This window comes from Lissotriton vulgaris, chromosome 6, assembly GCF_964263255.1.
Source record: "Lissotriton vulgaris chromosome 6, aLisVul1.2, whole genome shotgun sequence".
Lineage (NCBI taxonomy): Eukaryota > Metazoa > Chordata > Amphibia > Caudata > Salamandridae > Lissotriton > Lissotriton vulgaris.
The window spans coordinates 1,345,225,683-1,345,241,336 of NC_141694.1; positions in this window are offsets into that span (position 1 = coordinate 1,345,225,683).

A 15,654-nucleotide genomic window follows, 5' to 3' on the forward strand; every position below is an offset into this window, starting at 1 on the left:
GGAGGAGTACTAGAACAAAGTAAATAAAACATTATGGTGGCGGGGATAGCCTAGTATAACAAGTTACAAACTGTAGTTGTGTTGAGTCACTCGACATAAGTGTAACCTTTAGTGCTGAAAAGGGGGATGTTGATGAATCCAATCAATGCCGGAAATTAATTATGATGGATTAGGTTCCTTTGGAAAAAAAAAGGACTTGCAATTTAAATATACTGAGCATGGGTGGACATACAGAAGAAGATCCTAGCCCTGCCTTGAAATTGAATTAGTGTTGCTCTCACCACATCTGCCCCAGCAAGCGTGTGATCAATTATTGGTGTACAATTTATTTAGTCACACCTCAAAATAAATCACACAGCCCGGGGGAAGAGGGTTAGTGTTTGATGTATGGTTGGGAAGGGGAGTTTAGGGAAAGGTTTGACAAAGAAAAACACTACGCATGGACAAACACAAAACACAATCTTGGCAGATGACCATATCCATAAATCTGTTAAAGGAGAAAAAGCAAATGCATGCATGATGATGATTAATGATAAGTAGTACTTACTAAATAGCTACTACTAGACAATTAGCAATTAAGCAGCACAGGGCAGCAGTATATTATGAAATTTGCCTTGTCTGTCTTCCCTCAGAGAGACCCAAATTACATACAGTTTCTGTTCTGTTGTACCTGGCTTACTTTTAAAGATAGCAAAGACAATTAAAAAATAGCTGTAGGGATGAATTATAAGCAGAGAGTAAACATAATACCAACAAGACACAGTCGTAATCTTGGAAGATAAAACATGAATCAAATTATTGAAAAGGTGATGAATGTTGATACTGTTACTGTATGTTATCCTGGTCGAATTGGGGAGTTGCATCTCGCATTCCTCTTGGTCCTCCCTTCCATGGACGCTCTGTTCATCAATCTTGGGTGCCGCCACTGCCTGCCTGGCGGATGCGGATTGGTAAGGTAAGGGCGAATTGTTTTTCCCAGTATAGCACATGGTAAGGGTAGGCCTGTAATTGTAGTTGGAAAAACAAAAGGGATATTAAAAATCAAGGAGAAAAAAATGCATAAATTACGGTGGAGTGCAACAAGAACACTTTCGGAGGCGGCATGGATACATAATGTCTACTCTGTTTCCAGCATTAACCTATAACAACAACAGGACAGAGCAGGCCCACGACACCCGTATCTCAACCTCCATTTAGCTTACATTTTGACAGAGACAGACAAAGAAGCACATATACAGCAACATAGCATTTTCCAAATTAAGTGACTAAATCAATGCACCGCTGTCAGTCATGCCACTACACTCGACTTCACCCCTACACAGACATGTAGGCCTCCTGTGGTTGTTGTTGACTTGCTTACCTTTTCTGACACTCATGATATGCCCTGAGTTATTCCATCAATCAGCTCCGATCCTACTGAGTGACTGCACTGATATTATGCCACTGTGGTCATCATCATGGTGTTGTCCAACTCAGTGTGCAGTGCAGTGTACATAGTGAGTCCAGATTCCATATTAAAAAATGCGATGGATCGGCCTGCAGTAGAAGTACCATTTTGTAATTAAACAACAAGAAGGGAAACATTTACTTAAGTTACTATTAGTGTGTAGATTAAATAATAATAGTTCACAATGAATTCACTTCATGCACAACAAACAACAACATCACAAACACATATCACTCTCAGAGTGAGCGCCCAATGCATGCCATCATTTATTACCTGTTACTTCTTATCTCAAGTTAAAGGGCAGCCTCTCTCGGCTCAGAAAAGAGGATAGCTATAGTAGTCATCATGTTCCACTTCTTTTGGAGGGACTCAATGAGGCAACATTTTCTTGCTTGTACTATTATTATTCTACATCCAATCATCATCTGGCTTGAGGGAAATAGATTTAGGGTGAGTCAGGAGGATGGAGGATGGAGGAGCAGGACTCGGAGTAGTGGACTTATGTATGCAGGCAGATGCACCTTCAATATGGCAATAAAAAGACTAGAAGACGGTGGTGATGGATTTGTTGTGATTTAAACATTTAAACCAGAAAGACAGACACACACAAATAAAAGTAAATAAGGAAGGAAGAAAGTAAGAAGTTCAAGCCTAGTTGTCTGGGAAGTATAGCTCATCCTCAAACTCTGGGGGTTCAACCTGAAGTAGGTAATCATCTAACATACTACTTCAGTCACCTAAGCCGCTGTCCTCATCTTCCTGCGTTGATTCATGTATTGTGTAATTATGTGGTATAAAGTGCTGATACATTTTGATCGCGGTTAACCTCTCCACGTTTTTGGGCGAGAGACTGGTCCTTTTCACTGTTACAATGGCACTTGTGACAGGGCAAGCCAGATAGTTTATCGCCACCCGCTGAGAAACGGCCATTGGCACATTTTCCCATACCAATACTGCAATGGGTTTTAATCAATATAGACCTCTGTTGGGTCATCCAGATAGACCTGGACCATTCTCTCAATGTTCAGGGGTGCTACACTTTGCTTTGGATCTTTTGTCTTTGCATCAGCACTGGACCTAGCAAGCCCTTGCTCTATATACTAATCCTGTGCCGATTTTACTGGGTCTGATGATCCTGTTCTTGCTGTTGCTGATAGTGTTGGTGACCGCTTTGAGCCAAACGCACTGCCCTCAGGCCCTGAAGTGGAACTTGACGCCAGATGCCCTGCTGCATGTTGTGGGTTTGAGTAGCGGGCCTTTAATTACCAGTTATTCATTTTCAAAGTCACTGGCTGCCTCAACTATCCCAGTTCTGTACTGGGCAACATCCAGTTCTGCAAACTGAATTAATGTCTTACTGTTCAGTTCCAATTTGTACTGTGGATCCAGACTTTTGGCACAAATATAATGTTTTTCTGTAACAATGCAAGTTTGTACCCTTGTATTTTGAGTTGAGCAACAGGATCAGCTCTCCACCAACTCATATGCTAAATTTTTTTCCTCCACAATTATGTACGCTTCATACACCTCCTTCAGCTGTTGCTCTAGCATATGCAACAATAGGATAGCTTGACCCATAGTACAGTCCTCCTTACTGACTTCACGTGTGAAGACCTTGAAAGGAAGACATTTCTCTGTCAGGCATTTAACTAGGCCCCATTGGTTCATCTAGAGGGCCATGCCTTTCACAGTAGCATCCCCTCTTTTCATGACATATTCATTAATTGGTCTGTACTGCTCAAACAGACGGTCAAGCATGTAATAAGTTGAGTTCCAACGTGTTGCTACCTCCTGGATGAGTGCTTTTTGCTAGCAATCTATACTCACGTTGAATGATCCTCAGCTGCTTCTGGGCTTTAAAAGAATGGCTGAAATGTGTGCATATTCTTCTGCAGGTGGTCAGTAAGTTGCAGACTATGGCTTCGTTTTTCAGAAAGTCTTGAACAATAATGTTAATTTAGTGCGCCAACATGGGATCCTGAAATAGACACCATCCTCCATGGCCTTAAGTACTGGTCCACATGTATGTTGTCAGGTGAATAGTGGGAACAGCACTCTGCTATAAAGCTTGTCCAAGCAATTCCAGCACATCGTGATGTAGTGCTGGAACAGCAACTCTGGTGGATTTTTGACAGATGGCTGTCACAAATTCAAAGAAACTCACCCCTTCCACAAAAAAAAGAGAGAAGGTCCAGTGAAAATATTTAGCCAGCTTCGCATTATACAAACATGCTGTTGGGTGGTTGCGTTCATACTGCCCCTCCGACCTAAGTATGCTGACAATGGTAGGCTGGATTCTTTTCCTTTGTGGTGCAGCTAATGCAGGTGACTTCTTGAACCCAGTTAGGCTCAGCAACGCACTTTTTTGTTGCAGTACTTTGTTGGCTTGGTGTCTCAGCCTGACTCTTACTATGGTGCCACTGAGATGTTGCTGAGGATGTGGGCGGTACCACTACACTGCTTGGGACAGGTTTAGAAATGTCTCCCTCTTGTTCACCTTCCACCGCAGTCATACCTTCTTCTGCTTCTTCATCCCACCAGCAGCACTAGGTGCAGTTGTATTTTTTGTGTACGCCAAGAACGTGCTCCTCCCACTGGATTATGTGGTGTGTTTTGAGATTGCTTGTTTGGCCTCCGGAACCATAGTTTGCACCAAGCTTACCCCGACTAACAGTGTGTTGACAAATTGAGCATATAGAATGTTCTCTTCCTTACTACTAACCGAAAGAAGTCACAAACTGTGGAGGTGAACTTTCTGTTGATGCTGGAGGTGCCACTTACAATGCCAGATGAACTGGAGGGTGGATGTGGAATTTGACTCTGTGCATTTACAGTACTACTACCTACTGAGGTGGTGGTTAAGCTAGATGTAGGTCCCTGCTGGGTCTTAGCAAATGCAAATATGGAAGCTGTAGGTCGTGTTGGTGTTACCTGTGTTGGTGGTATCCGTGCCACATCCCTCACAGGAACTTGGGATGGGGTAATAATAATGTTGGTCTCCATCTCCACTGGGGCTCGCCATCATCCTCCTCTTCTACATATTCCTCCATAACTCCAAGGCTTTCTGGAACCTTCCTTTTCCCTAGCCTTCTCACGTGGCGTGCCTCACTCTCAGCCTGGAAGGGGGAACAAGGGAACCCTACTCACTAGAAGCCTGGGTATAAAGTTTTAAGAAAACAACAACGGCTCCAGTGGACAAATATCAAAAACACTTATAATAGGTATTTATGCACAATGGCAATGAGGGTGGTGTGTTGGATGTCAAACAAAGAAGCTGACTCCACATTGGGTCAAGTTTGTCAAAACAGTTCCATAGTTTATATCAACATAGATCAATAATTTATTACACATAGTACATAAAATAGTAACATACAAAATATACCAAGTGACAGTGTGTCCCAAGTGAATTTTTTGAAAGAACCTAAACTAGTATCGTAAACTAAAAATAGTTTTTAACAAATTAGTGAATGGAAGGTTTCTATTTTTTATTTGTTTTACACAAAAAAGAGACAACCATAGTCCAATATATCCATTAAATGTACAACAGTTGGAAAATTAAGCAACTGTTGATCACGGTCTGTCTCTTTTCTACTGTTGATGACGTTTCAACCCATGGCGGATGTCGGGTCTCCTCAGGACTTGTCAAATGTTGGAACACCTGAAAGGAGCTTGCGCTGCTAGTTAACAAAAGGTTGTGACACCGTGTAGTAAAGGTGAACAAAAAAGACTCACAGGGATACCAGCCGGGAGCCCTAAGAAGGGTGTAGAAAGCAGGCAACCATCTATATAAGCGTCAGTCCAATGGATCTGTAGTAAGCACGAGCCAGGAGTAGCAGCGGAGGATAGGCACGAGATGCACACGGTGGCGCTCTTGGTACAGTAAGTGTGTTCCCACGGGTTAAAATGATCCTTAACTCAATGGAGATAATTTTTAAGATGCAGGCGCTTACAATAGCGCTGCCTGTAAACGTGCCTACGCGATGTGTCTACTCCTGCCGGTACGGGTCATCTGGCTCGTACTTACCACAGATCAATTGGACTGACGCTTATATATACACTGTGTCACAACCTTTTGTTAACTAGCAGCGCAAGCTCCTTTCAGGTGTCCCAACATTTGACATGTCCTGAAAGGTGTATGAAAGGTTATATTGGAGTGTGAGTAGGTGCATCAAAGAATATGTGGATGATGACATGAGTGATGTCATGAGTGATGTCATTTGAGATGTCATCAATGATGTCATCAGAGATGTCACTGACCATGTCCTGAGTGCACTGTGGGGACACGAGCTATAGTTAGTCCAGCTCACTATAACGGCTGAATTTCTCTGCTTTTGTACTAGTGAAATGTGAGGTCTATGAAGCCTGTTTTTTTCTGAGAATTTCTAAGGTTTTATAAATGCTAATTCCTAGCTATATCGTCCGTGAAACATGTTGTTTTTTCAGTGAAAATATATATTATATATCTCTATATATATATATATTATATATATAATGTATGTATAAATATGAATATATTTGTATATATAAACATATATATATGTCTAAACTGAAGAAAAAAAGTTAAAATGATGATGAAATTCAACAGTTATAGTTATATTACTTACCCAGTATGCAGTGCTGGTATCAGCGATGTCATTTTAGAAGTAGCAAGGTGTTATCAAGATATCATTAGTCATGCCATGAGTGATGTAATATGTGCGGTGATAAGCAGTGCATGATGAGGGCACAAATTAAATGTACTTCAAGTAAGTATAACTGGAGAATTTCTGTGGGTTTTTTGTTTAAAATATTACATTTTAACTCACATTTCCACCTAACTATATTGTCAATTTAACCTTTGTTTTTATCCATGCATTTCTAGTTTTTTTTATGTAAAGAAATATTTTAGAACCAAACTTAACTAGTCCTATCACCCCCTTTCCAAGCTGTAGATGCCCAATTCCCCAATAGTAGCCAAGACCCTGTTGCTGGCCAATCCCCATAGTGTTGCTGTGCAACAAGGGCCTGCCTTTTTTTCTATTAAAAAATTACAAGGTGGTTGTGCTGTGCATTGCAGTAGTACTGTGGGACCGTGGCACTGGGAAGAAAAATGCTTTAAATGTTATTGTAAGGAATGCCCCTCTGGGACCTGCCCACAAGGCCAGGGTATCAGGGAACACTGTACCATGCGTCCTTATTCCTTACTTTTATTAGGTTTTTTTAATAGAGTCTGTGAGTCATAAAATGACAGCTGCAATTTTCTCTTCATATTGTGGCTAGCCAATCAGGTCATGTGTTTTAACTTGCTGTACCACAATCGCACAGAGGGAGTACCATCCCAGAAAATCAGATCATGTGTTTTGATCTTGGTGTGCCAAAGTATTCCATGATGGGACTGTGAAAGTATAACATTGCTATATTGCAACAAAAAAATGCCAGTGCACTGATGGAGGGTCACCTGGCCGGGACCATCAAGAAAATCTAAAGCTCTCTGAAGGATATTATTGGACTTCACATCGCACTAACCCCTATGCAATGGCCACACAGCACAACAATCCCAGACAAAACGACCACGCTCCTAAAGGATGCATAGGAGATATATTTTTTAAAAATCCCACATGAAAATTGACCAAAAACGATCTTACTGATTTTTTTTTATATAGCGTTTACATCTTTTTAGCGATGTGTCTTGATGCAATGGTTTTAAGGAAGTATGTCAATAAAATGAAAATCTGAGATCTCAAAATCACATTTCTATACATACATACATTTTTAACCTTAATATCTCAAAAACTACTGAACAGATTTACACCAAATCACAAAACACTCTCACACTTGCAAAATTTGGTGTGATTCTATTCAGTCATTTTTGATGTATTGCTGTTCAATACTCCTATGGATAATTGCCTGGGATAAAATTCATTTTGGAACCCCCCCCCCTTTTTTCTGGGCTTCTACCCCAAAATTTTCCAGGAATTAGCTGAGGTGATGTAACCTTTTTTGTGCAAAGTTTTGTGCAGATTCCTCAAATGTCTCCAATGTTAGTAGCAAACTAAAAAAACTATTTCATATGGACACTACAACTACACAGTGGCTACCGCAAAGATTTCCTAGTTAGGTGGCAAAAATTGCAAATTATGAGGAACATTTTCTGGGAGGATTATTTTTATACAGTTTAGCAAGATTTGTTTGAAATCTGCAAATTTAGAAAAATATGTAGCAAAGTAAATAGCAAATGCACTAAATCTATAATGATGTGGCAAGCCGTGAATTTAAGTGGGTTTGGTGTCCAAGCAATAGATTTTAATAGCTTTTAATTCATATCAACACTTAACAAAAACCTTTGATTTTTTCAATGAAATTATAGATTTTGTTTAATCTAGCTGATTACCAGACATAACTATAACATCACATTAAACATGTTCTTCAGTAAAGTCTGTGTTTTTATGTTAGGCAAGATCATATTACCATACTAGACTATAATGTCTATTTAACTTTAGTTTTTCATGAATTTTTAAGTAAAATAAAACATTCAGTCCATACCTCAACTGTGCTCAGCCATCAGCCATTTGCAGCAGGAGGTTGGCAAAGTTCACCCCCAGCTGGTGGCTAATACACTACAGCCTGTCCCCCATTGTCAGCTTGCAGCCCCTGATTCCCTCCTGCTTGCCCAGCCCTCTTTCTTGCCATCCGTGGTCCGTTGTGCTGCCAGTGCCCATCCTACCTGACCTGTTTGGTCAGTTTACCACCCTTACCCCATTCCCCTGCCTTATGTTGTCCATGTGCATGCCCCTGCCCCCTCTCTTCTACCCTGTGTGGTCCATTTTGCTAACTCTGGCCCTCCTGCATAGCCCCTCATGGCTGGGTTCAAACTGGAATGGCATGGTGAGCAAAAAAATGATGGATTTAGGCTCAGATCTTTGTACTGGGGTGAATGTTTGACATTGTTAAAAATTCTGTCCACCAGTTGCTCTTTTTGCATTTGTCACCTTGGGTGGGAAGAGTATGCTCAGGCGTGGGTCCCATGCTCTCCATGCCGCTGGAGTCAAGCTAGCCTGGCTGATGAGGGGTGTTACCACAAAACTGGTTCCAGGATGCCTGTTTCCAGTCCAGGAAGGACCTGGCATGGCAGTTCAGGCAGGAATGTTCCCCTGAGGAACTGGGTCAAGACTGATTTGCATATGGCTGGGTTCAAACTTGAAGGGCAGAGGGAGCAAAAAACAATGGTTTTAGGCCCAGATCTCTGTAGTGGGGTGAATGTTTGACATTGTTCAACATTCTGTCCATCAGTTGTACTTTTTGCATTTGTCACCCTGAATGGGACGGGTATGCCCAGACATGGGCCCTGTGCTCTCCATGTCACTGGAATTAAGCTAGCCTGGCTGTGGAGGGGTGTTACTATTAAACCAGCCCCAGGGTGCCTGTTTCCGGTCCGGGGGGGCCTGGCCTGGCAGTTCGGGCTGGACTGTTCCCATGGGTAACAGGGTCAAGGAGACTGATTTGCATATGGCTGGATTCATACTGGAATGGCATGGGGAGCAAAAAATGATGGATTTAGACACAGATCTCTGTACTGGGGTGAATGTTTGACATTTTTCAACATTCTGTCCATCAGTTGTTCTTTTTGCATTTGCCCTCTATGGTCAGCTTGTTGTCTCTGCCACTGTCTCAACCCCTCTCACGCTGACTGATAGTGTCTGAACTCATGCCCCTATCCCTTCCTTCTGCTGACCGTGGTCTATTGGCATGCACCTCTCTCCTGCTCTCCAAAGACCGTTGTGCTGTCACTGCCCCTCATGCCAGCCCTTCATGGTCAGCTTACTTGCCATAATCAATAGAATCATCTTGGATAAAGCAAAATGCCTTTCTTTCAGTAGGGATGTGAAGCACGTATCTGAATGAGGATAAAAAGCAAAACTCTATCTGGGATCCACATCTCCTGCTTTTTGTCACTATATGTAGGGCATAAACACACATAGAGGTGTAAAACAATTTAGGAACTTAGGAAGTTGTATGATTTGTGTTTAGGTTGGGGATGGTGAGCAATGGATGGACATTCATATGAGTGGTGACTGTTGGAGCACATGTGCAGGACAGATGGGGAGGGGACTGCACACCGCACATCATTTCTGTTCGGGGAGAAGGGACTGGGGATACATATACAGCCACCCACTAGGAAGGAGGTTCCTGCATGCACCATGCAAGATGAGAGGAATAAAGTACCCACATACCTGACCAGCCTCCATGTGTTGCCCTTTCCTGGGCCGGGGCAGAGGGGATACGAAATCCGGTGAAAGAAGGTGGGGAAAAATAGACTGCAATACAGCATGACTTGCCCCCTTAAGAAGATGAAATAGAGGCAGGAGCCCACTTTGGTCTTCGTGTACAGCTGAGTGAGGTTGGATACTGGGGTGCTCACAGCGATGTTCAGAGCCCACCCCAGTCGCAAACCGTGAAGAAGAAAGATGACCAAGCAGTAATTGCTGCTGCCATCTCATCGTGCATCGTGCACCTCTCAACGATCATGTCTGTAGTCATGCCCCTCTCTGTAGGCATACGAGCACAGATGCATCAAGTTGTGCCTCCTCTCTGAGCACCTCTGTGTCTCAGCTCAACAACCCCAACTTGCCCAGCATAGCCGCCTGAGTCTCCCACATTGATCTCAGCTGCAAATTAGACAAATGAGATCGCGCAAGACCTCGGTGGCCATCCTAAAGTCAGGCCTGGGAACCAATAGTCAGGCACACCAGCACATGTGCAATACAAGAGCCTGAAATTTTTTTTAAAGTAAGGACACAGGCTGAGACAGCCTCATTTATGGCAGATAGAAATATGGCAAAGTATGTTGCTCATATGTTGAAGAAAGTTTGAATGCTCATGTGGTAGAGTGCCTTTGTGATCAAATGATAAAGTGCGACTGTGCTGCATCTATAGTTAGTAAGTAAAAGCTTATGAAGGCCTATCATAAAGGTGTGATTATTGATGATGTGATGGATTTGAAGGGACATATGAGTGATGGCTTATTGTTCTGGCTGCTTGTAGATGGAAAGGGAATTGTCTAGATAAGTATATGACCCTAATATGGGAAGAATTAGATTAGAGATTCCTAAGTTATCTGTCAAAGCTCTGATGGATGATACATTTTAGTGGCCAAATGTTATTTTAGTAAGGTTGTATGGTTATATTTGAGACAATGTTAAATTATGTTTCTCCAATGATAATATTTGATAGGGGGTCTTTTTTCAAACCCATTAGTCCCTCTATTGAGATTCACAAAACTCAAGCTTTAGGGGTCATTACCTATGGGGTGAGCTATGGGGGTAAAAACCTGTGAAAGACACTGGGCTGATTGAGAACAACATCATCAGGCAGCTAGCAAGTCTACCCCGTATTACTCCATTAGTCCTGCTTCGTCTAGATGGAGGAGTCAGACCCATCTCCTAAGGGAATTGGTCTAAGACCTCTCCTCTTCTGGAGAAGCATCTGGGTACTCCAGAGCTTACATTGTATACACTTGCATGCAAGGAGATACTAGGGCTACCTGGGGCAAAAAGGCTACCCTGACTCTCTTACATTAGGAATACCCTAACTAGATTTTGTAAAGTGGGTCTATGGTGTGTTTGGGGAGTAGCCTGTACCTTAAACTCCAGAAAGGACCTCGTGAAGTTTTTTAAGGGGCACAAGTTCTCTTTTTCGTTGAGGAGTATGACCCTGGGTACCTTGACAGATAGATTAATTGGGATGAGTCAAATATACTTTTATTTGATTCATTAAAAAAATCATAAAAGGATGGACAACCATCATAAAACACCATGCTTGAGAATATACATTTTTAAAAAAAACCTAAAAAGGCTTGAGGTTGATGTCTGAATAAGGAGATACTTATTATTTTAAAAATAATGACGAATATAACAATGCATTTGGGAAAAATCTGCTAATTAATTGGCTGCTTGGCAGGGTCGCATTTTACCAGTTCTTTTGCTGCGATTTTCCATAGTATTATGGCTCTACAGGACAGAGGAATTGACGATCCTCCGAGACATTTAATGACCGCTGCTCTACATGTTCTTATTTGTTCCTTCCTTAGAGCCTCCCGGAGAATGGATTTTCGGGCTTCCAATAAAAAAGAGCATGTGCATAGAAAGTGTAGTAGCGACTCCTCCCCTTGACCACAGAGACGACACTCCTTGGTTGGCCATGTTTATTGCCATTTTGGGGTCAACTCCTGTGAGGGGAAAGACCCCATGCGTATCAAAGTCAGATAATGTTTTTTCTGGTGGGAGAATTGTTCCAAAAGATATTGTTGCGGCTTCAGCCTCTGATAATCCTTAATCACAGCCCAGGCATGATGTTTTTTTGCAAAGGACGTTTTATCAGTTAATAAAGAGGTCCGTTTGATAGCGTTATTGACAACGATTTTAAATCCTGAGTACGTTGTGAGGGTGAGCCAAGCATCCTCTAGCTGTAGTGCCGACAGGTATTCCTTCAGGGCTGCTGTGGTTGAGTTAGCTAGGCTCTTTTGGTTTTCAATCTCGACCCAACAATAGTGGGCTAGGGTGTTATCTTCTGCCTCCCTCATCCTCCAGTAGTATTTTACTAGGGCGCCTTGTCTGGCCATAATCTGATTTTTTAAACCATATTCTAGGCGGATTTGTGCCTGTGAGGTGTGCAGCGGAATTGTGAACAGTCTCTTAAATAGTGTAGATTGTGCTGTATTTAGGACTGTGGCATCTTTGGTGTTCAGAATTTCTGAGCCGTATGAAATGGAAGGTAAAAATTCTGCAGCAATCACTTTAAGCAGGTGGGCAGTGGAGCATCCTATAAGTTTTTTCCTTAGAGTTTTAAAAGCGAACAACAATTGTTTGGCTTTCAAGCGACCTTGGTCCAAGTGTGATTTGAAGTTAAGCTTACAATCTAACTGAAAGCCCAGGTATTTGTAGCACGTAACCCTTGTCAATTGATGCTCACCCAAATTCCAGGAAAAAGTTAGACTTTTCGGTGTTTTAATAGATTTCGAGAAACACATAACTTTTGTTTTTTTTATGGTTAATCGTAAGTTGGTTCGAGGTGGCATAGTCTCCTAGTTCTGTGATCAGTTTCTGTAGGCCTATGGGAGTTTGTGCTAGCAGGACGATGTCATCAGCATATTGGACACAAGGGATCGTTTTTATTGGGAATTGGGATGAAAGATACCTATAGTCCAGAGGTGTTTTTAGATGAAATACAACCAGCTATAGCCTGAAAACATTATATTCCATTTAGGCATGGATGCCTTCCTCTTTGTTCTTTACTAACAATTGGAGAGGCAACTTGAATAAGAAGTGTCCATCCTGTAGTGGGGTAGAGGAAAGTGAGGCCCAAGTTCTTTTCATCTATCCAGCTTATAAAAAACATAGGTATATATGGCTGGTTCAGATGTGTAGGAATCTAGGGACCTTGTGCTGCCAAACAGCTCTTAGAATTTTGAAATATGATACACATCAACCTATTGCCTTTGCTGTTTTGAGGTATCTCTATGCTGTTTGGTGTGTACAAATCTGATTTTTGTAATTACATTTATTTGCCCCTCTGAAGGACTCTATATATGTTTTTGCTCCTCAGATAATATGTGAATATAAGGGGCATTCTGCTCATGAAGATTCCTGAGAGTTCCTCTATGGATTTTTGGTGATTTGAACATAACAGTTTATAATTTGTATGGAGTAAAAGCCCAATTTCTATTTAAACTAGATGTCAAGGTATTTCACTTTTGGCTTTTACTTCAAACATAGCCAGTGCAATTCTAGTAACACCCATCCTAGGCTAGCAAGTGATAACAAGCCAGGCGTTGTGGGGAATGATTCTAAGGGGCATATTCTCAAGGACTTATCACTGAGTTATCAGCACTTTAGCGCCGCAAAAGTGGCGCAATATTCATCTCATTCTCAAGCTGGTGCAAACTGCTAAAATAGCCAGTTTTCCAGTAATAGCCTCCGCAAAAAACATCGCCACGGATGAGAGCGACATCTAACGCTAATGATATGCACCAGCCTCACAGGCTTAACGACAGAGGAAGTGAACCAACCTCCGCATCTTGAATCACATTGCCCACAGGCTGACGGTTCCAATACAGCGGACAACCAACATCCCTCCGCAGACAAAGCTGATGGCTTTGCTGCACCTGCTGGCCACTGGTACCTTCTAACCAACAACCGCCAGAGTCAGAGGAGTCTCAGAGCCAGCCCTATCAAAGTTCATCACAACTGTCTTGGATGCCATCATCAGCTTGGTACTCCAGCACCTTCACTTCCCCCACACTGCGCAGGGACAGCTGTAGACCAAGCAAGGCTTCTATGCCATAGGTGGATTCCCGTACGTGTTGGGGCAATTGACTGCACACATGTCGTACTTGTTCCCCCTGCAACACTGTATACAATTACCGCAACAGAAAGCACACGCATTCCATCAATGTGCAGACAATAGTGGACCACCAGGGTCTCTTCACCAACAACGTCGCCAACTACCCTGGCAGTATGCATGATTCCTACATCTTCCGACAGTCCATCATCAACCAGCGCTTCGAGGATGGCACCTACAGAAATGCACTGCTCGTTGGTAAGTACAAAATGAACACACCACACATCTCAACTCCAGAATCATGCAACTCACAACTGTGGGAATGCACACGTTACAACATCACATACAACATGCCAAACAACATGTTCACCTACCAGACATGACTACCCAAGGAACTGTGGTAACAGGGGCCAGCCATGTAGAAAAACCATCCATGTCATGGCACCTCTGCCACACAATAGCAGGATGTGGTGAGAGGTGGGAACCAAGTATGTGCGAAAGAGGCAAGTGACCCATGAATCAAAATGGACATAAAGCCAAGTGTGGCGGTGATGTGCTGGACAGACTCAAGTATGCAGAGCACAGACATGTCCATGTAGACAGATACTGCTGGTGTTTGTAGTGTTGTAGACAGTGGACACAACCATTTTACCTCAGGCAGTGGGGTAGACCTTGGAAATGTAGCTATGTCATCCCCCCTGCAAGCATAAGCGGAGTGGGCCGGGCCAGCGTAGGAGCGGCAATTAATAGCCCGCAGCTCAGGGCATGGTTCACTTCCGGGATGGCCACCAAAGCAACTACTGTGTGTGTGTGTCTCTGTGTCCGCCATATCCTCACCATAGGCCTGCACACATGTGGCCAACCCCCTTCAACGGTCAATTTCACAGTGTCTTGACAATGGTTTGTCTTAGGAGTGCACACAAGTAAATAGGCTTGGGGTGAGGAGCAGCTGTAAGGCAACGTAATACATATTTTTAATTATTAATTAATTAGTAATTAATTAATATTAATTAGTTAATTACATTAATTAGAGTAATTTTTTTATATATATATTTTTTGTTATTGTTAATTAATTGGGAAAAAATAATATTAATTAATAAATTAAATTAATTACAGCTATTGTGCTAATATATTTACTTTATTTTTATTGTTAATTAATAATTAATTGGTAATTAAATAATATTAATTAATTTTGGGTAAAGGAGCATTTTTAGGGTTCAGGGTCAGTTTTGGGTTTTTGGGTAAAGGGGTATTTTTAGGGTTCAGGGTCAGTTTTGGGTTTTTGGGTAAAGGGTTTTTTTTAGGGTTCAGGGTCAGTTTTCAGTTCTTGGGTAAAGGGGTATTTTTAGGGTTCAGGGTCAGTTTTCAGTTTTTGGGTAAAGGGGTAGTTTTAGGGTTCAGGGTCAGTTTTCAGTTTTTGGGTAAAGGGGTATTTTTAGGGTTCAGGGTCAGTTTTGAGTTTTTGGGTAAAGGGGTATTTTTAGGGTTCAGGGTCAGTTTTAAGTTTTTGGGTAAAGGGGGATTTTTTGAGTTCAGGGTCAGTTTTCAGTTCTTGGGTAAAGGGGTATTTTTTGGGTTCAGGGTCAGTTTTCAGTTTTTGGGTAAAGGGGTATTTTTAGGGTTCAGGGTCAGTTTTCAGTTTTTGGGTAAAGGGGTATTTTTAGGGTTCAGGGTCAGTTTTGGGTTTTTGGGGGAGAGGGATATTTTAAGGGTTCAGGGTCAGTTTTGGGTTTTTGGGGTACAGGCGTACAGGGTAAAAATAAAATAAATTTAAATTAAATCAATTAAATGAAATTAAAAAAAAAAATGACATTAAATTATTAAGTTTTTCATTTATTTTAAATGTATATGTATTCGTTTTAATTTTTAAATTATGTTTTAATATTTTTATT